Source organism: Heterocephalus glaber, unplaced genomic scaffold, assembly GCF_053883595.1.
Source record: "Heterocephalus glaber isolate CG9 unplaced genomic scaffold, H.glaber_assembly_v1.0 deba00001442, whole genome shotgun sequence".
Lineage (NCBI taxonomy): Eukaryota > Metazoa > Chordata > Mammalia > Rodentia > Bathyergidae > Heterocephalus > Heterocephalus glaber.
Window position 1 is genome coordinate 20,755,266 of NW_028258296.1, and position 27,557 is coordinate 20,782,822.

Sequence of the window (27,557 nt, forward strand, 5' to 3'; positions counted from 1 at the left end):
TCTACTCTCTTAGTAATTTGTAACTATCTAATACACTGTCTTTCACTATTAAGAATAGAATGTACTTTAAACATTCATAAAAACTAAGCTAAAGTTATATTCTTTTCTTTTATAGTAGTTTTAAATTTTTACATTTTTAAAAATGATTGCATTAAAGCTATGAAATAATATGCTAAATTACAAAAGGTCTTTCTGACTCAAGGAGAAACAAGGAAAATTAGAATATGTTTAATAAAAATTAATGAAACTTCTTTTGAAACATGCAAGAAAAAACATCATATTTTTTCAAAGAGTTTAGACTTTCTGAATTTTTGTGTTTGGTGTCTATGTCTACTTTTTAAACATTTCCATTTCCTTCACACACATATTTTTGAAATTATGGGAAAAATATTTTCTACTGTGTTTTCCCAGCAGAAAGTACTCCAGCTATCCATAGACTTTCCCACTGCCCCCAAATTAAAGCTCTGGGCAAAGTTTTAATTACTAATTTAGGAAAAACGAGACATTTTAAAACTTAATATATTTTGCCCTTTCTACAGACCATCTAGAATAAAACCTTAGTATGCTTGAAAAATCTCTTAGCAACTGAGACCAGAGCTGGCCAACAATGGATGATTCATTGATCTAGCTTGAGTGTGCAGCAATGTCTGCCAAAAGGTCTGAATAAACTCACATTGCTAGACACTATGGTAAAACGTACCCTGACCTCTTTTAAAACTCTATCAGAGTGGAAAGTTAAACTTGCAGCTTTCCAGCAATTCACTGGCATCTGGAAATATGCTTGAATCATAGTATCTTGCTTCTATCATAAACCGATGGGCTTTCTTAGATGATTATTTTCATCTAATTAGACAATGGCTGCTACTAATCAGAGATTTCCAAGGGGACACCACTGTGTTTTTAAGCACTAAAAATAATGGTTGTCTATTCAATTTAAATCTGAAAGGAGGCTTTTTGAAATCTTAAAGTGAAAGAACTAATTGTTAGTTTTTTGTAATATTGATTTAGGGATTTTGGAAGATTATCCTAAGTAATAATTTGCACATTTAAAATTGGTAAACATTATATAACCTGGTGTCTCTCTGTATGCACATAGTAGAGACTATACCTGGACATCCTATATTTAAAATTCAAAAGAGTTCAGTTCCTCCAACATCCATTTTTGGGGTAAGCATTACTTCTTCTGTTTTAGAACTGGAAGATCATGGAATTATAAACTGTTAGCTTGAGCTCACAGTCATTCTGAGGTGGGCCCAGCTTTTATAATATGGATTTGCTAGTTTAAAACATAGTATATTCATTGCACTTCTTTGTCACTAGTAATTTCAGAAGTTGCTATAAAAAGTAATCCATGAAACGAAATCCTTCTTTCCCAGTATTACACATACACACTTCCTAATTTCCTTTACCCTTGACAACGTATGAATGAAAGAGGAATGTTCTGTCTTGTAAGAGTTCTGCTTTTGGCTCATTTATTTCATTTCCTCTTCTTCCCCTTTTCCCTCCTCTTGCTTTTTTGGTAAAATATTCAAATAATAAAGGTTAACTAAAAGGTCTCCCTCTCCTTTTAGTCTTTTCTGAAGAGATACCCAGTTACTAATTTGGGATATTCCCTTTCAAACAATTTTCTGGGCATTTATATAATTATATGCATAAAATATGCAATTTTGATTTGCATTTTTCCTTGTTTTATATATTGTCATATATTCTTTTACTTATTTTTAAAAAGCACTTCCTGAAAAATCTCACTGTTTTAGTATATATAAATCTACTTTATTCTAAAAATTGGTAAACAAAGCAAATTTCATTGTATGTAGTTTACTAATTTACACACCTACTGAAAGTGTAGCATATTTTAAGTGTGTTTGACCTATTGTCCATGGGTTGGACATGCCCATGTTATAATACAAAATATTAAAGAATACAGAAAGTTTTGTTACTTAAATACATTCACTATATTACATATTTTCTATACAGTCTATGATAATTTCTCTTTGTTTAATGTGGCCCAGGCAAGCCAGGTGTGTTCAACTCATGGGTCACAGGTTGGACATGCCTGAATGGACAAACAGAACGAAATAGTGTATGGAAAAGTACAAATGAATGAGAACATTCAATTTTTATTTACTTACTGATGGCAATTCTGTGTATCCAACAGCAGTGGAAGCAATGAATGGGCTTCTTACATGGAACAGTACAATCAGAATAGAAAAGTGGAAAGGATGGGATCTTGCAAGAAAGAAGCCATGTCAACTTGGAGATCCCAACAGGAGGTGGATAGAACACACATGGTCCTTGCTTTTGTGCCACTAACAGTCTGATGCCCTGTGCACTCCAACCGCATCTTGCCTCTCCATTCCTACAGCAACTGTTAGTCCAGGCCCAATATTTCTAGTGTAAACTATTACAGGAGTCCCTGAGTGGTTTCCCTGAGTTTAGTGTTTTGTCTTTCTGATCTACAGCAGAGATATCTCCAAAGGTCAAGATCTGGTCGCACCACAGCCCAAATGAAACATCTTCATTATTTTTTTTCTAAACCTATAATACAAGATAACTCATAATCATTAATCATTTCAGTCTGGCATTAGAGTCTAACCTCCAAATTTTTCTTCTGTCACTCTAAGTTCTAGCTACACTAAACAGCCTAGTGTTCTGTGGAGATTTTCTGTTACACCTCTTGTGTTTTTTACACATATGCCTAAATTATCCTTCATCTTTGTCTGCCTGGACATGCAGTTCTAAATCCAGATTAACACTGCCTCTTTAGTAAAGGGCTAACTTCCACAGCAGGTATTTAGTTCTTTCTAGGCTCCCAGAGCAGTTGGCGTTCATTTCTGTATTAGCATTTAATATTGTTTCAACCCAGTGAGAAATATCCCTTTCTTTCTGGTGTAGCAACCTTGGGAAACAAGAACCAACAAGGAGAGTGGACTCTGATTATGGGAGTGGGTAGGAGGAAGGGAGAACTTCTGAAAAGGTAGAGCTATCATCAAAGAGGGCCTGGATTGTTGTAGAGAGTACTGTTCATCTGTGGGGATGAGATGATGTCCTGGGAGCCAGCCCTATCCAAGTGTATGCTTCACGGAGCCACTACCTAAGCACCTTGTCAGGGACCCACAGCAGCCAGTTGTGTGGCTCACAGGTTATCACAGCAACACAACAGACACCGCAGGGCATGGGAAAACATTCAGCCACTGTCCCCATGAAGCAAACCAAGAACATTTTGACAGCGAGGCAGAAGTCTAAGAAATACCAATAACCTGCTATTAACTCACTGGCTAAATAAATTAAACACCTGGAACAATTTCAGTATGTAATTTAGAGTGTGATTTAAAAACCATACTAAAAATGTTGAGGTGAGGTAAAACAAAGGGAAAAATTCAAATAACTGGAAAGACAATTAGAATGATAATAGACTTGCCTGAAGTGGGATGCTCATTTGGCTGAAAAAGTAAATGGTGACCCTGATGGGGGGATTGATGCTGTGTTCATTACCTTGTTGTGAAGTCCTTGTCTGTCTTCACTAAACTGCATGAGTTCATTTGGTGGCAGGACTGCCTTTCATTCTGGATCACCAGTCCTTAGCAAAGTGTCCACTGAGTGTACATCTGTCTCAATCCAGAAGCCAGGACAGCAGACAATGAATTCTATTGGGCCTTAAATATAAAGGCCGTGAAAGAGACATATGCTGCTCTTGATAGCTGCCATGATGACAACTGCTGAGCCATTTGAGGGTAAGTGTATGTGTTTCACTATGATTTTGAGGTTCCCAATGGAGACTGCTCCTGAAGTCTCCTTAGAAGTAGTCTGGTCCTGCTGGCTTCTGCTCTGAAAGGGAGGAATCTGAAGAAACTACAGAAAGATCAGCTGATACCTCAGCACTCTGGAGGCCACTCAATAGCCAGAAAAGGATTTAGAAATAGATGAAATTAGAACCCTCAGCATACCCAGCCCTGCAGTAATTTTCTGCACTGATATCATTAGGGCTTCCTTCCGAATTATCCTACCATTGTAGAATGTGCTTGCACAATTTAGAAGAGAAAGAGGACTGGTTTTCAAATTTTTACATGTACCAAATTCTAGGCATAGGACCAACAGTTGGAAATAAAATGTGTTTTTAAAAAATTAATTTAAAACATTTGGAAGGTTTTAAGCCTGGGATGGTCTCCCATTTACTATAGACTATCTTTATAATTCTACTTCATCTGACAACAAGAATTCACTGAGCATAGAACCTACTATGCTATATCAGATGCTCAATGCAATTGGCTAAGTGATAACAAATGAACAGAGAAATAATGACTCTGCTGGTGGAAAACACTGAATTTTATCTTTTGGGAAGTCTACTACTTGTTTACCTGCCTCTTCCAGCTAGTCCCTCATTACAAATCACAGTGTCCCCTCCACTCTGGACAAGCCCATCTTGCTGTGACTGTAGTCTCTTGACCATTGCTATCTTTGGGCTTTTCTTGATTTTTCTCACTGAAGAAGTTTCTCCCTCTTCCATACTTCCCACGGAGGTGGTGTGGCTCAGAAGTTCTTTGCTCCTCCCAAATTCCACCTTTTCCTATCTTCATCATGTTAAGGGTATCTATTGAGAGGACTTTATTTCTCGCCATCCTTGGAAAAGCACAGTTAGTTCCCTTGGAAATAATGAAACCTCTTCAAACGAGTACAAATTTTATGTATGAAATATTTTTAGGAAAGATTATTTGTCTTTTTTGTTTGTTTGTTTTGGTACTGGGGATTGAACTCAGGTCTTTGCGCTTGTGTAGCAGGCGGCGAAACCACTGAGCTAAATCCCCTGCCCTTAGGAAAGATTATTTGGTTAATCTAGTTTAGGAATATAGAGCTAAAATAAAATATAAAATAAATTCATCACTTAATACACTGGTATAAGAATTAATAAAAATAAATAATTGTTAAAATATATATTATGTCATAAAATGTACAAACCAGCTTGTCTTATCAAGCTCCAATTATTTTTGCTAGAATCAAGGAAATTTAGTGCTCTTTAAACAACAGAACTGAATCTCTGATAACCAGGAAGAAAAGGATATTTACTCACAGTTTTACCATATAAGGACACTAGATCCAAGTCCGGTGAACCTGTGCCTTTGCACATATTTTTTGCAGCTGCTGATACACTTTGGGGCCAAAGCTAAGCTTTGAAAGTTTGGATTCCTGTGTGTTATGATAATCAGCTGGGGTTTGGAAATGCCTTCAAAAATCTAATGCTCTGGCACTTTAACAAGGCTTCTGAAAAAACAATTTAACATCTGGAATCAAGTATTTTGAGGAAGTCCAAGACCAACAGAGCAAAGAACATTTCTTTCAGTAATAGTTAAAATATGGCACTTTCCTCTCTTTCATCAAATAAATGGGCGTCTTTTAGAAAGAACCTGAGGTGGTTTATAATAACTAAGATATGCCACAGAAGTAAGGTGTAGAAAACTAGATGCTCTAGATATTTATCACTGAATGTCTTCTCCAAATATGTTTCTTTACTCCTTTAGAATCTTTTTCTCTTCCAAAACTCAAGTCTGAAAAAAGAAACAGACTATCAAAGCCAAGCTTTCTTCATTTTACCTTCCTAAAAGTCTGCTGAGTGAGGATGAGAAGAGAACTGACAGTCTCATCTTCTCCTGCATGGTCCAGAAGAGGGAGTGCGGTGGAAAGGGTTACTTCCCTCAGCCGTCATATGGGTCACAGCAGACACTTTCATAACATAAGACAGATTAACGAGAGAAAAAGCACAACAAATTTATCTCATCAACGTTGTACACGACACTGGAGCCTTCAGAAATGAAGAGCCAAAGAATCAGGGAAATCGTATTATGCTTAGGTTTGATGAAGAATGGACAGTTGTGTAGAAAGGCGACTGCTCAAAAGGGGATGGCACATAAGGGGGGAGCCCAGCAAGGTTTATCCAGACTGTTCTTGACTTCTTTGTGCAACATTCTTTCCTCTTGAGTATGGGGCAGGACCCTCTGGAACGACAGTCCTCAAGGGAGAAGGAAGAAAGTGACTTGTCTAGGCTTGCTTTGATCACAGGAGAAGGGTTGTAGTTTCTATGACTCACCTTGAGGAAGAAGAGTTCTGGTTTCTGTAATTTGCTTGGTGGTAGAGGGAGAAAGAGATGCAAGTGATAGGAGGACAGGAGAAGGTCAGAGAGACTTTGCTTCTGAGCCCTTCCAGTATCACTTAGTCCAACATACTCAGCAGGCCAAAGGGTCATACTTTGGGGTATTGTCTTCTGAGCCCCAATAAGGGCAAAAGCAGTGACCAAATGTGTGTATATCTTACTCTTAGACAGTCACAGTAACTCAGATCAACACAAAAAGTGGTCTTTTGAACATTTACCAATTCTTTACAACATTTTATATTATTTAAAAAACATATTAAAATGTGTTCCCTACTAAAATAGTAATAAATATATCAAGTGCTTAATATGTGTCAGGCAATGTACATTTGACTTACCAAATAGTAATTCTTATTCTATTATTTTTATGATGAGGAGTTAGTACAGTGGAATAGAAGATATGCAATAGAGGGAAATAAATAGAACAATGAAATAGAAGAATCACAAACAGATTCACACACACCCACATAGGGATATAACTCAGTACAAAGGGAGCATTGTAGATTAGTGGGTGAAGGATAGACCATTCAAGAATGGTGCCCAGAGAGTTAGTTCTCCATATGTGACCAAAAAAAAATTGAAATTTGATTAATTCTTCATACAATATAAATGGAAGTTCTTAAATGTGAAAGGCAAAACTCCAAAGCATTTAGAAGACAGTATCAGAAAAGGACCTGACCATGTAAAAATGAAGAGCTCTGTTCATCAAAAATACGACAGAGCCGAATGCCAAGCCACAAACTTGGGAGACTATATTTGCAACACTTTTATAACCAACAAGGGAGTTTCCCAGAACATATACAGAACTCCTTCAGCAAAGAACAACAATCCAATAAAAAAATGGGCAATTGATTCAGGCATTGCAAAGAAGCAGAGGAGAGACCTAAAGTGCCTGGCACATGGGAGATAACTCAAACAATATTTGTGGGATGAATGAAAACATAAATAGCCCATAGATACATGAGAAGATATCTAATCAGAGAAATAAAAATGGAAGCCACAACGGGATACTATTTCATACTTACTACTCTGGAAAAAATTAAGATCAAATAATTTGGAACACTGGAGAGGATGTGGTGCACTGGGCACTCTTATCCACTGCTTGTGGGAACAAAAATTGGAAAACATTTTGTCATTCCTCACTATAGCTGAAAATCTTGTATACTTCATAGTCTAGCACTATTCCTCATTATCTACCAATGTGGCCTATGAGACAGGTCAAAGAAAGTCTGTTAATTACAAGATTGGTCATAATAACAGGAAACTAGAAACAACCTAAATCTACATCAGCCATAGGATGGATAAATAAACTGAATCTATTAATACACTGGAATACAGTACACAATAATGTTAAAAGTCATATAGAAATATATAAAATATGATTCTATTTACATAAAGTTCAAAACCAGAAAAGACTAAACACTGTATTATTTTTGGGGAAAGTACATAGGTGATTAAATTATAATGAAAAATAAGCAAACAAGGTGACAAAAAATTCAGATGAGTAGTTTCCTCTGTGGGGAGGAATGTGATTTAGGCACCAAGTTTTGAATCCTTAATCTACGCAATAAGTATAGAAGTGTTCATATTGTTTTACTTTAAACTGTTCAGTTGTGTCTCATAATACTTCTCAATGTTTAAAGTATTTTTCTTTCTTAGTTACTACTTTTGTTGTTTTTGCGGTGCTGGAGATCCAACCCAGGTCTTTGCACATGCCAGGCAAGCACTCTACCATTAAGCTACCTCTTCAACCCAGTTCTTAAAAAAAAAAAATTGGGGGGGCTGGGGATTTAGCTCAGTGGTTTCACCGCCTGCTGGGCAAGTGCAAGGACCCGAGTTCGATCCCCAGTACAAAAAAAAAAAGAAAAATTTTTAAAATCACATACAAACTGCATTTGAAAGGAACTAAATTCTTTCTGAATCTTACTGTAGGATTTATCTATTTACATAAATTATACCAGGAAAGCCACAGTACAACAAATAAAATAGCTTTACAATTTATTTATGTTGAATTCATAGTTTTCAGTTTTCTTTTTGTTTATATAAGAACATATGTGCATATAATTTACTTCAAGGTATGAAGAAACAATATATATTTTTCCAATCTTTTCTTCTAAGGACAGTGATCACATTATCACAATCTTTGTGTGCCTGTGCTGTGGTTTTGGTTTCCTTCTGCAAAGAGTATTTGATTAGTTTGATTATCTGCAGAGAAATGCTTGTGAAGTTAATAACATTTGATACTTCTTTTTAAAAACAGATGTCTCCAGTTTCTGCGAAAGAATTTAAAATAGTATGGTCAAATCTGGAGTGAATTGGACAACTGAACTGATGTTTTCTAACCAAAGTTATCTTGGTAGCTTTTACTGGATAGTGTTCCTATATGTAACGTCATGAAAGATAACACTGGATTTTATTTCTTAGAAGACAATTTTTGTGGATGAGCCCCATTAATTATGAAATGATCCAATTACAAGGTGAAAAAAAGATCTGATTTTATTTATTATTTTATTTTTATTTTTATTTTTTTCCCCCATTAAGTTTATTGGTACATTTTCGGTATAAAATAGTTACATTCATCATTGGGATCTTGTACCATTACATGAGTCTCTTGGTTCTTATTTTAAGATCTGATTTTAATGATGGGACTCTCTTGGAACATGGAGATGAAATGCAGGCCCCCACAGTCAAGCTGGCTGGGCTGGAAGGCTGCATCTGTGGAGCACAGCATGCAGGCAGAAGCTGGCTCCGGCCAGGGACAGTGGCCTCCTGTTAGGGCTGGATTGGTCTGCTCTGCTGGGGGAGGCGAAGTGTGGGGAGGAGAGCCAGGAATGGCTGTGGTCAGGAGCCCCATTCACAGAGACAAGTGGGTTCAACAGGCTTGCGTTCTAGGAATTTTGGTCCCCGCCTCTTCCATCATGCCAATCTCCATCTGCCCCCCCCTTAAATGCTGACAGGCCCCTTCTCAGCTGGGCTGACAGAGGAGTCCAATCATATCTTCTGAGAATTTAAGCAACAGGTCTTTTCAAGGAAACCAAGGCTGGTCTCTGAATTCCACCTCATTCCGAAAGCCTTAAAAATATTCTTCTATCAACATCTTTATACATAATTTTTCCTGTAATTAGTACTATCTCCCTGGAGTATTACCCAGCACAAAAAGAATAAAACAATCTCTAAATTGACATCTATACCCCTCAAATGGCATCTATTTAATTTTCTTGCACTGTAAAAGCCGTATCTCTTATGAGTTGAAGAGTAAATTTAGAAAATCAACTGAGAAATAATTGCAAAGTATTCCAACTTGAAAATGAAAAACAATTCATTGTCAAGCTGAGAGCCTTTAAAAGTATAACTATTACACATATTTACACACCACATACTGTTCTACTAATGATTACAAATAATGGTTGCTTTGCGGAAAGGCTGTTAGGAAATGGTGGCAGACGATAAGCATTCAAAAGAGTTTAATTAGGGATGGGCCTAATGACCAAATCTACAGAGCCTTTTGAAAACATTAGGTAAGAGGCTGAAATAGTGACTACATCTCTTTGAACCTCATTTGTTATTAAGCTTGCTGCTGCTGCAGGCAGATAAGATCCAAGATGGAACACAAAAACACACATTTGGTTCAGCAAGGGGCTTATCTCAGCAGCTGGACCTACTCTAGTCAAAAAACTGGCCCAAGAAAAGCATTTTCCTTTTTTGCCCTAACAATTCAGGGGTCTCCTTGCACTGTTAAAAAAAAGTGAAAACATGAAAGGCTAATTTTTCTTCTAATTAAAATAAGGCCAATAAACCTCAGTAAAATAAGAAATTTATGAAGTTACTTAAAAACAAATTTTATATGGTTTTCATTACATAGTTTAACACATCTGGGGCTTATAATTTATAGGAACAGAAAGTGAAAGACCATGAGTTTGGTCTGGAATGAGGGAACTTTATGACCTAAAACTCTGGTGGAACACAATTTATGAACCAAATACCAAGGAGAAGGTCTCATAATTTATGGGGGTTTAATATTTCATTTACATATTTTAGCTAAAAGTCCAAATTTTCAGAAAAGTTAACAAAGTTTTTATCTTTCAGCCTCTTGCACAAGCAGACCAGAAAATGTAGCATCTCTTCAGATATGGGAAATGTTCTCCTCAGCGTTCAGGAATGTGATGCTGCTCCTTTCAAGGCAATGCCCACATCCCTGGATCTCCCTGGTCCACTGGAGTTGGTTCCTGATGCAGGAGGCTGAAGCACCAAGATTGTCATTCTTGCCATCTGTGGCCCCTCTCCTATAGGCCAGTGGTGAGAAGGTGAAGTACAGATCACAAACCAGGACAGGAGAAGCCAGTCAGGTCTTCCTAGCTTGGCTCTGCCTGTGCCCTCTGCTCCTATGCAGTTGGGCTGATGCCTGTAAGAAGAGGTAAAAGTGCCTTCTGTGCCTTTGTCAGAAAAAGTCAAGTCACTGCTTCAGCCTTCAGCCTTCAGCCTTCAGACTCAGGCAGCCTTCCTTGCCTGAGGGAACCGGTGAGGCAGGATCTGTAATGACTAATGCAAAGTTTCACTGGGGAGATCATTCACACTGAAGTTTACATCATTGTATCCTGTAGTTGTGTCAGGTAGCAGCTCTTAGACAACAAGGAAGTCTGGGCAATATTTTTAAAATAAAGCTTGTTTGTAGGATAGTTTTAAGTTTATAGAAAATCGTGACGCTGGTACAGAGAGTTCCCATGCACACCTGCAACTAGTTTTCCTGTTATTGACATCTTACATTAGTATGGTACATTTGTTACCAAGTATTGGTACATTGCTACGAAAATGAGAAATAAATCCAGGATACCACAATGAATTGAGTCCTCATGTCTCCCTAGGCTCCTCTTGGCTATCGGTTTTTAGACTTCTCTTATTTTTGATAATCTTGACAGTGTTCAGGAGTGCTTATATATATTATATATATATATATATATTTTTTTTTTTTTTTTTCAAATCCATTTTGGATTTGCCTGATGTTTTCCTCCTGGATTTATGTTTTGGTTTTTGATTTTTTTTGTTTGGGGGAGGAGGAGACCACAGAAATCAAGAGCCATTTTTATCACATTGTATCAAGAACAGACAGTACCTACATGACTTATTCCTGCTGATGGTGACCTTGACCACCCGGGTAAGATAGTGTTTGTCAGGTTTGTCCCCTGCAAAGTTACTTCCTTCTCTGCTCCCTTTTCCACACTCTACCTTTGGAAGAAAGTCACTGTGTGCAGCCCACAGTTGGGGTGTTAGGAATTTTATTCCTTGAGGGCAGAGTATCTACATAAATTATTCTGATTCTTCTGTATGAGAGATTTGCCTTTTCTCCAACATGTATTTATTCAGCCATTTGTTTAATAACAGGATTGACTCAAGGATATTTATTTTATATTCCAGGTTACAATCCACTAGGATTTTTATTTTCTTAATTGTTTCATCTTTGACCACTGGGAGTCCTTTCAGTTGGCTCCCATGTCTGTGATATATTGGATCATTGTGTGTGAATTTTGTTTGTTTTGTTTAGCATTCCTTACTTTCTATCACTATAAGCACTCCAGGCTTCTCTTGTATATTTCTTGTCTTAACAAGAGCCATTTCTCCAAGGAATCCTGTTTTTTTTCATTAGAGAACAGTATTAGACACCAAGGTCTGGGGCTAGGTATAACTTGTTGCTTCTGGGGTACTGTTACTTATAAACCCTCTCAGCTGTTCTCATGCATCAAAACATACATACATATACATATTTCCATGTATAACCATCTGTATCTATATTAAGCTAAACATGAATTCATATTGATCTTTCCAATGCTAATCCATTAATTACCATATGGATCACTCTAGTTTTTCATGCTTATCTGTAAATTTCTAGTCCAGTGTGACAACCCTAGTTTCCACCATCTGCCATCTATTTACTTAATTGTTCAGTTCCAGTGCACATTATGGCCACTTTGGAATTGCTAGCCTGTATTTCCATGGGAAACAAGTTTACCAACTAGAGTACAGTGTTCATACACAGTTTCTTTTACTTTTACCCTAACAGATTCCACTCATTTCCAAAGTTACTTAGGTTAGCAGCTTTCTCCCTCACCCTTTTCAGTGAGATTGTTTTAAATACTGTGATTCAGTTAGATTGTTTTTATCAGATTCTGCTTTCCATCCTGGGACTCCCAACCTCCTCAGTGATTTTTTTATTTGCATATATTAAGATTTCCTTTTTTTGCACTGTGAAGAGTATAAATGGGTGTTGAAAATGCATTGTGTCACAGACCTATAATTACAGTATCATACAGAATAGTTTCACTGTCCCACAAAAGCTTCTCTGCTTCACCTATTTAGCCCTATTCTCTCCCTAAATCCCCAGCAACCACTGATCTTTTGTGTTGCAATAGATTTGGCTTTTCTAGAACATCATATAACTGGCATCATACAGTAAATAGCCTTTTCAGACTGGTTTCTTCCACTTAAAAATATGAATGTAGATTCATTCATATCTTTTACAAATTTACTGTTCTTTCTCCTACTGCTGAATAATATTCTCTTATATAAATATGCCATAGTTTCTTTTATCCATTCACCTAAAGAATGCATCTTGGTTGTTTTCAGGTTTTGGTCATAAGTATACAGATGTCAGACATATGTATATGTGGGTTTTTGTATGAACATAGGCTTTCAATTCATTTAGGGTGAACAGTTAGGAGCATAATTGGTGGATGATATGGTAAGATTATGTTAGCTTGAAAGAAACTGCCAAAATGGTGGTGCCACTTTACATTCCTACTAGCAATGGATGAGAGTTCTGTTGTTCTGTATCCTTGCCATGCGATTGACGCTGATAGATTTTTGGATTTCAGCCATTTTAATGGGTGGATGATGGTGTCTCATTGTAATTTGCAATTCCTTAACAACAAATATTGAGTATCTTTTTATATATTTATTTACATTTGCATAACTTATTTGGTGAAGAATCTGTTCAGATCCTTTGTCCATTTACTAATTGGATTTTTTTCTTGTTGTTGAGTTTTAAGAGTTCTTTGTATATTTTGGATACAGGTCCACTACCAGATATATGTTCTGAAAGTATTTTCTCACAATCTGTGCCTTGTCTTTGTTTTTTTTTTTTTTTTGGTACCAGGGATCGAACTTGGGACCTTGCGCCTGCAAGGCAGGCAGCGGAACCACTGAGCTAAATCCCCAGCCCTGTGGCTTATCTTTTATTCATTTAAAGAGCAGAAGCTTTTAGTTTTAACAAAGTCCAGATTATCACATTTCTCTTTCATGAATCATGTTTTTGGTGTTGCATACAAAAACTGATTACCAAATCCCACAGCCATTTAGATTTTCTCCTATGTTTTCCTCAAAAAGTCTTACAGTTTTTCACATTACATTCTGGTCTATGATCCATTTTGAGTTAATATTTATGAAAAGTGTAACATCTGTGTTTAGTTTTATATTTTGCTTATGGATATCCCATTCTTCTACAATCATTTGTAGAAAATATCCTTTCTCCACTGAATGGTGCTAGGGACTTAAGTGTACTCCTCAAAATGTTGAAGTCCTAGTCCCCAGTATAGTAGTATTAGAGTTGGGGGTCTTTGGAAAGATAATTAGGTTTAGATGAGGTTATGGGGGTGCCCCTTATGATGGGATTGCTGCCCTTGTAGGAAGACACACTGAGATATCTCTCCCTTCCGCCTCTTCACTCCCTCCCTCCTTTCCTCCATGTATATGAAGCAAGGACATGCTACATGTCACATAGTAAGGGTGCTCTTTGGAAGGCAGGAAGAAACCCCTTACCAGAAACAAACCATGCAGGCACCATGACCTCAGACTTCCAGCTTCCAGACCCATGAGAAAAGAAAATAATTCAGTAGTTTAGATCACCTAGTCTATGAGACTTTGTTATGGGAGCCTGAGCAAACTGAGCCTTGTCAAAGATAGTTGGCTATACTTGTCTGGGCCTATTGTTAGGCTTTTTATTTGGTTGTACTGATCTATGTGCCTATTCTTTTACCAATATCACACTGCAGTTATTACGTGGCATATGTATATTTAAGACTTTGTAGGAAGTCTTAAAATAAGATTGTGTGAGTCCTCCAGCTTTGTTGTTCTTCAGGATTCTGTTAGCTATTCTAGATTTCTCCTTTTACAATTGATCAATTTATAGGTCAAACAGAGAATGATTACCCTCACAACAATATTGAGTCTTCTAATTCATGAACACGGAGTCTTTCCATTTAGTTAGATGCTGTTTCTTTCATCAGTTTTACAGTTAAAGTCCATAGAGACCTTGAACTTTTTTTGTTTGTTTGTTTGGTACTGGAGATCGAACTCGGGTCCTTGTGCTTGAGCAGCAGGAGGCAAGACCACTGAGCTAAATCCCTGGCCCGGAATTTATTTTTATTATATTTGTATCTAGAAGTTTCTTCCTTCCATTCCTCCCTACTTTTTTTTTTGTGCCATTATAAATGGTATTTTTAATTTCAAATTCCAAATGTTCCTTACTGGTATATAAGAAAGCAACTGACTTTTGCAGATTAATATTGTACTTTGAGACTTTGCTCTATTTCCTTATTAGTTTTTAAATTTTATTTTTGGTCAATTCTTTGAGATTTGTCCATGGAGAAAATCATCTCATTTGCAAACAAAAGACAGTTTAAAGACAGTTTAATTTCTTCTTTCTCAACCTATGTCCCTTTTATTTTCTTTTCTGCTGTAACTGCACTGGATAGGACTTTCAGTATAATGTTGAGTACCAGTGACTTGTTCCTTATCCTAAAGGGCAAGCTTTTAGTTTGCTAGCCATTAGTATGTGTTAGCTGTAGGCTTTTGGTAGATTCTTTTTTCTTTATGAATTCAAGAAAGTTCCTCTGTATTCTTCATTTACTGAACATTTGTTTTTGTAAATTTTAATCATGAATGGGTGTTTGGGCAAATATTTTCTTTGCATATATTGACATGATCATACAAGTTTTCTTCTTTTTGCCAATTAATGTGGGGGATTATACTGATTTTCAAAGCTGAGTCAGCCTTGCATACCTGGAATAAATGCCACCTTGTATGGTATATAATTCTTTTACATATTATTGGGTAAAATTTGTGAATAGTTTTTGAGGATTTTTGATCTATGTTCATAAGAATTACTGGCCCATACTCCTTTCTTGTAATGCCTTTATCTTGCTTTAGTATTAGAGTAATACTGACCTCATAGAATGAGTTAGGAAATCTCTCTGCTTCTATTTTCTGGAAGAGACGAGGGAGAATTGGTGCCACTTTTTCTTTAATTGTGTGGTAGAATTTACCAATGTAATCAACTGGGCCTGGTACGTTTTATATTTGGATCGGGATGATATAGAGACTATGAAATTAAGCTGTAGTATGGAATACACAACTTGACATATCTTTAAATACCCATTTTTTGCATAATATTCATAAGTATAGGAAAGGAGCTCAAGGTAGATGTAGATACAGTCTAACGAGCATACGATTAACATCCATTTATATATTTTCTTTTATATATTTTCTTTCCATTTCCTCAAACATAAAAATGGATATTATTATTTTCTTTTTTAGTTCATGGGGATAAAATTATAAAACACTAGTTAATTTTTTAGTTCCTAAATGACTTTATATAGGTGTATATTCCACCTTTCTAATGGAAATCTCTAAGGTTTGAAATATTAAATTTTTTAAAAATTTAAATTTTCCACGTACTCTCCGATGAGTGTGTACTTACTAATTTTATAATTATACAAAGGTTATAAAATAAAGAAGAATGTACTTTTGGCCTTCTTTTCTAGACTATCAATGTAAAGCAAGAAGCAAATACAAACACAGGCTCTTTATATGAGAAAATATAACTTTTTACTGAAATATTTATTCGTGCTTTGCTAAAAATCCATCAATATTCAATTATTGAGATGATACAATATTATTTTTATATTAAGCATTTCTTTGCAGTTCATTTTCAGGTGAGCTGTCATGTCACATTAACTGACTGGGTGAAATGAGGCATTACCATGTCACACTCTAGTTCTTTCATGTTGAAACCAAAAATTTGACTTCAGTATTGTGGCTTTAGATTTGATTTTTCAAAGACAACCCACCACTTCTTTTCTTATTTTTCTTTCTAGATTTTCACCCATCCATTTTGTAAGCTAGAATCATTCTTGGGGCTGTGGGTGCAGGCCAGTGGTAGAGTGTGTGCTTAACATGTGCGAGGTCCTGGGGTTCCATTTGATGATGACTTTTCTTAAATGTTTCATTTTGACTGACCTGAATCTGCATTCTTCCCTCAAAGCTCCACTCCTAGCTTCTACAGCCAGTTACCGTATCTCTCAGATATTTAGAAATTAGAACTGTCCTTTCTTTCCTAGTTTGTAAGAAGCAACCTGGCTAACAAAAACATAAAATATCAAATACATCGAGAGAATGCATTCTTAAGCAGATACACTAGAATATTCATCTAAATAACTTTTCCAAGCCTGACTGTCATTAATCTATAAAGATTATATATTCTGTTGGAAGATTTCCATCAATTAAATGTGTTTTTTTTTTAATTTTCAAGAACCTAAACCCAAAGATAAGAAAAAAAATTTCCTTCCAAAACACATACATTTAGTTTTGGTTACTGGGTTGTTTTATTTCATTTTTAATAAATATATATTTCACGGTCTTAAAAATTACAGATTTGGCTCCCTACATTAAAATCTTATATGCAGCTTGTATTAGCTGAATTACCTTGGTTAAGCACTGTAACTTAATTATGCTGGGCCTCTATCTGCAAAACAGGAATTCATTCATTCAAAAACTATTTACAGAGTGCCCATTTTGTGTTACGCACTATTCTACATGCCAGGAATAGAAGTAAACAAATCAGATCTCAAAAGATCCTGTCCTGGTGGAGCTTACTTTACATTAATTAGTAGGGATAATTTCAATACCTCTCTCATAAGACTGTTATGAGAATTAAATTAGTGAGTACATATGAAGCACTGAGAATAGTTTCAGGCACACAATAAAAGTCATTAAAAGTTAGCCATCATTATCATTTTCGTCTTTATCATTGGGTATTTAATTTACATAAAAAGTTTTCCTTTCATGTTTTTTTCCATTTATTGTCTCCTTGGAATCTAGACTGAAGGTATCAAATTACAATATTCTATATAACATCACTGAAACTCAAATTCCTTATCTGTAAAATGGTTATAATATTTACCAGCAAACTCCAGTGTTGGCATGAAAATCAAATGAAATTATATAAAAGGCTTTGTAAATTAGTGTGACACAGATTAAAGATGTCCTAATACACCATTGGCATAAATCCTCACACTCAAAAGTCCCTCAATATATGCTAATTGAATTAAATGTTAATTTATTAACAAAGAAATTGCAGAGCCACTATTGAAATAACCCAATAATATTTGGGACCTAACACACTGTTATAAGTAGTAAACTAGCTATGAATTTTCTCAAACAACTTCTGCTAATTTAACATTGCCTATCAATAAATAAAGATATCCAAAGTATTGGAAACCATGACATTTCCCTGGCACACCAACTTGGGTTGAATCTTTCAAGTCTCCTTATTAGATTAAAGATGGTCTTACTTAAGGTTCCATTTTTTATAGCTGAGGCAAATAAGATTCAGATTCAGAGAAGTGATGCAACTTCCTGAGGATCACAGTAAATGTCAACACGAGTTTCCATTTCACCCATAACCCAAGACAAGCATGCAGTTTTCATACTTTCACACAGAAAACAGATTACAGGTCTTAAAGACTAGTTTAAACGCTACTCAGTTTTGCAGTGTATACAGGACTTGTCATTTTCATGTTCTGGGTTTCTTCTCTCCCATGTGATCTTTTTTTTTTTTTTTTTTTTTTGGTACCGGGGATCGAACTTGGGTCCCCGGGCCCCTCCCATGTGATCTTAAAAAAATGTGGAAGACTATGGAAAACAAACTGAAGAAGAAAGTATTCTGTTTAATGATGTGTCTGAAAATCTGTTCATTTTCCGAAATTTTTTATGTGAAGCTTCAGATTTCTGTCAAGGTGCTTGCTCAGAAGGAACAAGCTAGTTACAGAGTTTTGTGGAGGGTTTTTATTCCAGTTGGTTCATGTGATAACTTGGAGCAAGAAAGACTTTTACAGTTCCAAGATCTCTATATAGAAATGGCATGTGTAAAATGCTTGTGTCTTGCCAGTCCATGCAGAGCCAGGTCAAAGGGACAGACAGGAACAGTTATCTATCTTCTTTCTTGATCATTAAACTGGGTATGTTTACTTGACTATCAACCATCCTGGGAAAACAAACACAGTGTAAATACCTTCTTTCTCTCTAAACTTGTAACAGCAGTTAAGAGCAAGAAAAAGCAGAAGGGATAGAAAAAGTCAAATATATTTGAGCATACTTTTGCACCCCTCCAACCTCATAAAGAGTTGTGTGTTTCTTAATATTGTAGGTGAGAGAGGGGGTAGAAAAGGGTCTGTTTCTTCAGGTGTCAACTGTCTCCTCTAACACTGACAGCTGAACACAAGTGAGAGGAGCGTGATCAGAGATACTGAGACTCAACTCTTACATTCATGGCACCAGCCCATATTCTAGTCTTATTGGTTAGAGAAGGTAACAGATGGCTGTGATGCTACCCAGCTGAGTCACAGCTAATGGCCACTAAATTGTCTATTTAGAAACTCAAGTAGTTTGTGTTACTCAGGATTCTGTGCATTTTTCATCTGCTTTTCCAGACCTCTTAGAATCAAGGCTCAAGAGGGGGATATTATTGCACATGCTGAAGTTTGGTTGGGGATGGAGTTAACAAGCAAAGATTCTGGCCAAAGTCAATAAACTGACATTTGAGAAGGCAGTGGGAATGGCCTGTTCTCCTACTTCCTGCAGTAACTCCAGGCAACACAAACAGCCAGCAGGGTGCCTGTTTACTTCTACTTGCCTGGACAGCAAATAAAGCAGTGCTTTATTCAGGATGATCAAGCATTTTAGTTCCAGAAGACCAGGGCCCTGCTGGACTACAATTTGCTGGTGAAGGTTTCTCCTCCTCAGTATGTATGATAAAAGATGTGACTCTGTGGCCATATGGCTAGAGATAGCAACATGGGGAAGTGAAACAGGCAAAGGAGCCAGCAGTTGCAAGTCTAGACCTATAGATAAGAAGGCTAAGAAACTGGGGAGGGCTGGAGATAAGGAGGCGTTTTAGTCCTGCTAAGGACAGTTAGGAGAGCCGTGTTGAGCAAGTCTCCTCCTTTGATAGAGAGAAGACAAAAGTTCCAGGAATCAAAGGGGACTAAGCTAAAACCTTAAGTTAAAAACCTTTTCCTATGTGCAACAGCCAGAAGAGCTTCCATGTCAGGACCCTTCTCTTCCATAAAGCTCTGAAGGTGTTTAGATACAGCTCCATGTGTCCCCCTGTTGGCAGCAACACATCTGACACTGTTAAGTGCCCCTTGATTTGTTATGAGTGATCAACACCTCTATCCAGAAAACGTTGATTACTTCGAGACTTAACAAATATTCCTTAAGTACTTTATAATAGCCCCATCCAAAAAACAGAATAGCCAAGCTAGGTGAGGCAAACGATCTCTGGCACCCCATCATTTCTTGCCCACAAGCTTGCTTTCAGAATCAGCACAGGAGGCAGGGCCCTCAGAGCGTGATCCACCGTGCTCTGTAGCAGCCTGAGGCAATGGGTCTGTGTCAACATCCCCAGGAAGCACTATCTATTTTAAGATAAATGTAAAGAGCTCCATAGTTTAATAATATATTCATTCTTAAGTACAATAAAAAGTATTTTTAGAAGACCTTCAGGAAATGTGAGGTGACTGCAGATTCAGAATGTTTTGTGAAGACTGTGTGGGACATATTCCCACTCTTGGTTCATGGCTTTAAATGACCTCCCTAGAGTAAAAAGAATATAAGTTCAAGACAACTAGATTGAGCACCACCACATGGGGAGATCTGTGAGGGTGTGGCTTCTCACCTTCCCTTTTCCTTTCATGATGAGCCAAAAAGTGCATGGTGTAAAGTAGTTCCTCAACTAACCTAGGCTAAATCAATGAGAAGAACATTCTAACTCCTCAAAGTTGTGATTCTAAGATATCTAAGTGACACTGGAATACCACGATATCTTGTTATTATAGGTGCTTTTAAATATAGTCACATCTAATTTATTTTTGTATGGATTATTTGTGGCCAAATTTTTATTTCCAGTGGACTACACCCTCCCTGGAATGATGAAAGAACATCACATCCCTTAATGGTACAATTGAATTGGACTCAGGAAATGCAGTTATTTTAATATTATTGTAAACTAAACATAATTAAGAATGTAAATCTTCCCAGGAAAATATCACATGACATAGTCCAGAAACATACATATGACTTCAGTTGATGATTTATCTATTCCACCTTCAAAAGTTTAATAAATAAATGAATGTTAATTCAAATGTTTAGTATTTAAAGCATCTAGGAGTTTTCACTTTTAACTCTGATACTTTAACATCCAGAAGGCATAGTAATTACTAAAGGCAAATTAAGGACACCAAAGTGATCAAGACTTGAACAGATCCCCACAAGCCAAAATGAACAAAACAAAACAATATCTAGACCTTATAATTCTCCATATCAGTTTTGGCTTAAACTTGTAGGTTTAACTACATATTTACACTAACAATCCATGTAAAAATAACTGGTTTGGGATCAGGCTCACTCTCTGTAGATAGAGACATATGTCTCTATCTACAATAAAAATTATTGTGAATGTTCAAATTTTTAAAAATTACTGCAATAAAAGACACATTGCCATTAACTCTTTTCAAAGTATTCCTCTTCACTTCAAACACACATATCCCATCTTTCTTACTGCTTTCTGAAGCAGTTCTGGAAGCTCTCTTTCATGGTGTGGTTGCCTCTCAGTGCCCTGAATCCATTCACAACGTTGACATTTCATGGCCATTTTGAGTTTAGGGAAGAGCCAGAAGTCACACAGTGCCGGACCCAGTGAATAAGGTAGAGAAGGACACTCTGTGATGCTCTTCGAGCCTGCCTTTCTGTGGCATGGCACTCACCAGCAGCATTCACTGCATCTTTGATCACAACTTGTAAAGACGCTCATGATAAAAGGACTTCCAGAACTGCTTCAGAAAGTGACAAGAACAATGGGATAAGTATGTTCAAAGTGATGGAGTATATTTTAGGAGGCATTAATGGCGATGTGCCTTTTACCATAATAATTTTTTAAATTTAAATATTTACTATATATTTTGATCAGTCCTTGTAGATACAGACACAGATAAACACAAAGTATCCGATTTTGTTTTAGTTTTTTAGGTCCTCTATGTGCCACTCAGTAATTTTTCATAGGAAAGCTGAGATGCTAAGAAGAGTTGTAATTAGGAGGAAAGCATCAAGGATCTGGCAAGGGCCCAAAGCTGACAGACTCAAAGGAAGGGAGCCACAGGGGAATAAGTATGAGTTTGAACTTAGCTGAAGGGAAGGGATGGGCCTTTCTTCTTCACATCTGTGTGTGAAATCTACCATCTCGCAATGATTTTGGCAAGTGAAAGTATCTGGTTGACATCTGCAGAGATTCCTACTTCTAATGCTAAACAACAAGGATGCCTTGCAATAATTTACATCAAGCACCCAATCTCAGAACATCCTTAGGGATTTCTGGAGAAGGCTAATAAACATATACAACTGTAAGGAATTTTATAGCCATTATGTCAAGCCAACAACTAGGCAAACAATAATATGTGTCAAACTTGTACTAAATTCTTAAGCTGGAAAAAATTAAGCAAATTTCTTGAAATCGCAGATTTTCATATTTTGTACCACTCTTTTATAAGAAGTTCATTAAAATCATCTGTGTTCTCTCATAAAAACTAAAATGTCAACAACATGCTAACAACCATGCAGTGTAATCTAGATGTTTTATTTGTAGCTCAAGCCAGACTAATTATACACAGAAATACTAAAGCAACTTTATGCTTAAAAGAAAAATAAAATATTTTGTCATTTCTGATTTAGCTAATTCAAAATCCCTGTATAACATGTTAAATATTTTTTTTTTTTTTTGGTCCTGAGGATCGAACTCAGGACCTTACACTTGCGAGGCAGGCACTGGAACCATTGAGCTAAATCCCCAGCCCCATGTTAAATATTTTTGACATTTGGATTTTTTTTAAGAAAAAAATACATAAATTTCAGTTATTTATTTCAGTTTTTTAGGTATTTTTTGTATTTTTGTATTTTTATTAATTAAAAATAAAAACAAATTTAAAGAGCAATTTTAGGGTGTGAAATATAGTCAAAGTGCTTGATTTTTTACCCACTGTGATTTCCTGTTTTATGTTTATACTGTTTGTCCCATCCCTTAATAGCATGTCATGAAAACGACCTGTTTCTCTTGTCCTTTATTGTTTATCACTCTTAATTATTACATTTAAATTTTGATTTATTTATAATTTATTTTGATGGCATATTATGTGCAAATAAAGATGATTAATTATCCATTCCCATTGATTTATCACTATTAAATTCTTACGAACTCGAGTTACTCTCAGACTATTGTTTCCTTAATTTTCATGGTTATGTATTGCTCTAGTACCACTTTAATTATTACAGTAATTACTGTGTAACATTATGTTTTGCTATGCTATAACAAAAGAAATTCCTTGACCAAATTCTATTTCCCTTTGTATAAAACATTCTTGGCTATTTTTACCTACCTATTTTTGAATCTAGGCAAATTTTGACTCAATTTTTAAGGCATAAAATCCTTTGTAGACTTAATTGAAACAATATTAAATTATAATATTAAAAATAATTAATATATAACACCAAATAATATTAATAAAGATACAAATCAATTTAGGAAATGTGAAATCCTCACAATATACATACATACATACATACATACATACAGAGTTATATAGATATATGATTGTCATCCAAAGCATATCATTTTATATTGTTCCTTGTCTCTAAGTAGTAGTTTTTTTTTTTTTTTTGCGGTACTAGGGATGGAACTCACGACCTTGTGCTTGCGAGGCTGGTGCAGTGCCACTGAGCTAAATCCCTGGCCCTGTCTCTAAGCAGTTTTACAATTTTCCTTGGGTAGCTCCTTAACATTTCCAATGAAATTTCTTCCAATGCATTTTTAATTGCATAGGACTTTAAAAACATATTCACTAATGTATTATTGACATGATATATAATAACAACCAATCTTGCTGATTGATTTGCTCCTTAGTTTTAATATTTTTCTATTTGATTGCTTTGAGGTTTCTAATTAAATGACTTAGCAAGGCATACAGTCATGATTTTGGTCTCTTCTAATAGCTATTCACTCATTCAATAAATATTTATTGAGCATCTACTGTATGCTGAGCATGGTCCTAGACAATACAAATATATGTGTAACAAATACAAAATCCCTCATGTAAGAGAACTTACTAGCACAGTTTTTTAAAAAAGGTAAATACAATCACTACATATAGTGTTTGAGAAAGTGATTAAGTCCTATAGAAAAATGGAGCAGAGTAAGGGAGACAAAGAATGCAGGAGGCTTTGCAATAGGAAATAAAGTGGTCTGTGTGGAACTCCCTGAGCAAAGACTGGAAGAAAGTGAGCACATGAGAGTCATACACACGTGTGAGAGAGGGGGAATGCCAAAGGCAGACAGAAAGAACAAGTGGTATGAAGTGCTAGGGAAGGAGTGTTTCCGGGCAGTGGCCACAGGGGAGTGAGTACAGGACAGATGAGTAAGTGAAGTAAAGTGACATCTGATTGTGGTAGCCACTTATTTCTATTTTTATTGCATTAACCAGAAATTAAAGAACAACATTATAAATAAGGATGAAAACAGATCTCTTTACCTTGTGACCATTTTTACAAAGAATACTTTTATGTTGATCATTGATGTAAATAGTTATACTTAAAAAACATGTCACTTTATCACATTAACAGAATAAAGAGAACCATATGATCATCTCAATGTTCACAGAAAAGCCATGTGAAACACTACCCATTCATGAAATTCATGAAAAATTCTAAGCAAACTAGGAATAGAAGGAAACTTTCTCAGTGTAAGGGACATCTATGAAAACTATATAGTTAACATCATATTAAATGGGGAAAAGTGAATGCTTTCTTAAGATGTGAAACAGACTAGGATGTTCACTCGCAACTTTCAACACCATATTAAGGTTCTAGTTTGAAAAATAGGTTAAAAAAAGAAAGAAAAAGCATACTATTATGCCACTTAGAGAGGATGAAGTAAAACTTTTTTATTCAGATGATATGATCACATACACAGAAAATATTACACAGCCAATAAGAACCTACTAAAACTATACGTGAATATAATATGGCTTAAATAAGATCCAGAGTAGCATAACAGGATATCTAAAAATCCAGGTTTTAATTAAAAAATCAACTATCATCCCAAGAATACAGAAGACAACAATTTGAATTTTAAAAAGACAATCAACAGATGTCAATACTGAGATGACAGAGATGTTAGAATTATATGCCAAAGATTTGAAAGCAGCCATCATAAAAAATGCTTCAGTAAACAATTACAAACATGCCTGAAACAAACAAAATAGAAACTTTAAGCAAAGAAACGGAAGCTACAAAGACAACAAAATGAGCCTGCGGATCTATAGCAAAAATAACATTTGTAGCATGAGAATCACAGAGACAGATAAGGGCAAAACTTAAAAAGCACTGGAAAAAATAATGGGTGAAAAATTTCCAAATTTGGCAAAAGAAATAAACCTAACATTCAAAAAGCTGAGTGAAATTTAAAAACAAACAAACAAAAAAGCTGAGTGAAATCCAATCAGGGCAAACTCAAAGACACCCACACCAAAACACATCATTGTCAAACTTCTGAAAACTAAAGACAGAGGAAAAGAAAAGGCTTGGAAGCAGCAAGTGAAAAATAACAACTTATCTATACAGGAAAAACAATTTGATAACAGCAGATTTCTCATCAGAAACTATGTGGGCCAGAAGGAAAGAAACAAATGTATCAAATGAAAACAACAAAAGATTCTATGTTCATGAAACTATCGTTCAGGAATTAAGGGAAAATCAAGACATTCAGATGAAAGAAAATAAAGATAATTTTTTCAGTAGGCCTAGCTAAAACAAAACAAAAACCAAAGCAACAATAACAACAAAAACAAAAGCTAAAGGAAGTTCTTCAAAAGGAATGAGGCACTGAGGATGTGGCTCAGTAGTAGAGCACTCACCTAAAATGAAATGAACTAATAAAATAGTAAAATAAGGAAATAAAATAATGCAAGGAAATTGTTTCCTGGAACACTAGAAAAGAAGAAAGAACAACTGACGATAAAATTATGAATACATTTACCTTTTTTAATCACTGGGTATTGAGCTCAGTGCCTTTGCACTGAGCTACAACTCCAGCTCTTTTTAATCTGTTTTTAAATTTTGAGACAGAGTCTTGCTTAGTTGCTAAATTGCCCAGGATGGGCTAAAATTTGCAATCCTCCTACCTTACCCTCCCAGAGTACTGATTACACCATTGTGCCTCGTTCAGTGTACTTTCATTCTCCTCTTGAGTTTTCTAAATAATATTTAGCATTTGAAGCAAAAACTATACTACTGTCTAATGTGATTTCAAATATTTATAGAGGAAATATATAATACATTATAAATGAAGGAAGATAAAAGGAAGTAAAGGAAGGTAAAGCTTCTATACTTCAAAGATATTCGACATCATTAACCAGAAATATAAATTAAAATCACAACAAAATAGCACTATATGCCTGCTAGAATAACTTGAATGGAGAAAATAGTTGGGGGAACAACACAAAACATTGGCAAGGATATGAAGTGTTGGTTATTTATACGTTACTGGTTAAAATGAAAAATTACAAAGTTGCTCAGAAAAGTTTGACAGTTTCTTTGATACAACACACTCACACACACACACACTCCTACATCTGGACAATTAATATAATTATATTTAAGCTATCTTAAAAATTAAGTAGATCAGTGCTCATCTCATCTTAGATGTCACCATCTCTGCTAAGTCTTCCTGGGCCCACGTATTTACACGGAGGCCCCCAGGCGCACTGTACTCTGTGCTTCTTTCTCTCAATCACAGCTCTTATCACTGTTACAGTTGTGTTTATTCTCTCTGCAACCCCAGGAGACGATGGTGCAGTGACCACCACACTGATCCCGCGTAGGACTTTTACCATAGAAGTTGGCTGGATGACAACATAAAGTCAAAGGGAACTATCACAACTTCAACTATCATGGATTATTCTGGGGCAAACTTCCTCTTGCCACAGACTTCACAGCCAGCCGACCACACTTGAATCCTGATTTTCACTGCTCCTCTATGGGTACCAATCTAGGAGTCTCTGCTTCCTTCTTCCTCTCTTCAACACACTTTATGAGAGGTGGGAGAAGGGCACTTTACCCCCTCCATCACTACCACCAAGGTTTGTAATTTTTAATGGCATTTCTTCTTAGTGTTATTCCTTTTAGAATTATTCTTTCTATTTCCCATAGTTTGTCATCTCATTGAACTCTGCCCAAGTGGCTTGCTCATGAAATAGTTCAAATTAACTCAGGGCAGTGGGAGGTGGCCTGGGTTCTTCCTCCTGGGTCTGCACTCACAATCTGGGTTTGATCATCAATACCAACATTTCCCATGAGTTCAGTTCAATTATAAAAAGATGTCTGTTATCAACACAATGACTGTGTTATCAACACAATGTTATGAGCTGTAGGTTTCTTTGAGTTACATGCAAACAGAAATACTATGGGTGTTCAAACTTCTACTGGGATTCTTATTATATATGTTACCTCACAATATGTGTGGAAAAGGATTTCTCTCATGGGATTATCACTTGAAAGAAAAACCATTCTCTAGCAACTGGGAGCATTCTGTATTATGATAAGACAGTGTGAGGGGGTAAAAGGATGAAGAACAATGGTTATAGTAGAGTATTAAGCTAAGAAAAAAGTGCAGGGAATAAGAAAACCAAGCTTAGAAAGTAATGGACAAATTACTTAATCTCTTGAAGCCTCAGTTTTGCTGCTTGTAAATGATAAAATGCATCAATTGCTTGACACACTAAACTGTCCCTAAATGTTCACTAGTGATGGACACAGTCACATAGTCAGATGTTTCTGAAGTCAGCTTTATGACCTGGCACTGTGGTAATTCACCAGGATTCCCAGATCATGCACAGCTGCGTAAGAAAGTAAAACTAAATGGTTTAAGGCCCTCTGCTGAAGTGATTCAGAATTAGGAGTTAAGGGTCATGTCTATACTTTCCAAATCAAGTGCCGTATTTTAAAATCAGAAAATGTGTTTGGTTTTATTCCTTCACAGAACACT

The 27,557-nt window shown here is 36.0% G+C and overlaps 1 protein-coding gene and 1 pseudogene across 4 annotated transcripts in view; both read right to left on the reverse strand.

Annotated features, from left to right (window-relative positions):
- The window catches only part of Ddah1 (dimethylarginine dimethylaminohydrolase 1), a 274,592-nt gene that overhangs the window by 82,914 nt on the left and 164,121 nt on the right, over positions 1-27,557 (reverse strand). The gene's annotated exons all lie outside the window — the stretch shown is intronic.
- LOC147827626 (solute carrier family 2, facilitated glucose transporter member 3 pseudogene) overlaps positions 1-27,557 on the reverse strand; it is a 78,937-nt pseudogene that overhangs the window by 38,823 nt on the left and 12,557 nt on the right. The window contains exon 1 of the transcript XR_015451957.1: positions 1-27,557. This exon is cut by the window's left edge and continues 38,823 nt beyond it; it is cut by the window's right edge and continues 12,557 nt beyond it. The product of XR_015451957.1 is annotated as a solute carrier family 2, facilitated glucose transporter member 3 pseudogene (transcript).